The sequence below is a fragment of the Brassica oleracea genome, unplaced genomic scaffold (genome assembly GCF_000695525.1).
Source record: "Brassica oleracea var. oleracea cultivar TO1000 unplaced genomic scaffold, BOL UnpScaffold21123, whole genome shotgun sequence".
NCBI classification, from domain to species: domain Eukaryota; kingdom Viridiplantae; phylum Streptophyta; class Magnoliopsida; order Brassicales; family Brassicaceae; genus Brassica; species Brassica oleracea.
Window position 1 is genome coordinate 1 of NW_013637640.1, and position 325 is coordinate 325.

At 33.8% G+C, this 325-nt stretch overlaps 1 long non-coding RNA gene across 1 annotated transcript; it reads right to left on the reverse strand.

Annotated features, from left to right (window-relative positions):
• Window positions 1–2: 2 nt before the first annotated feature.
• On the reverse strand, window positions 3–320 carry LOC106322391. Its single transcript, XR_001266397.1, has 3 exons — window positions 257–320; window positions 130–180; window positions 3–38 (listed from the first exon to the last, which is right to left on the reverse strand). It is a non-coding gene; the product is annotated as an uncharacterized LOC106322391 (long non-coding RNA).
• Between the last annotated feature and the right edge of the window lie 5 nt (window positions 321–325).

A 325-nucleotide genomic window follows, 5' to 3' on the forward strand; every position in this document is an offset into this window, starting at 1 on the left:
CTCACCGTTACAGAGCATAAACTCGCCTTCAACATCGCCTACAAGAAAAGAGATTACAAACATGATGATTTCTTCAAACTAACAAAGAATTGTGATATATGATGTTTCTGTGTTTCACTTGGATCCCACCACTTGAGAGTCTGACAATTGAAGAAACTCCAATTTTCCTTGCTAATCCATCTATAAAACAACAAAAACCGATTAGAACCTATAAATTATATCAAGATTAACAGTAGTTAACAAACTTAAATCATACGGATGTAATCTTGATGTGAATTTCTGTTAAACCTAAGTTTCTTCACGACAACTGTGAATTTGGGGATAC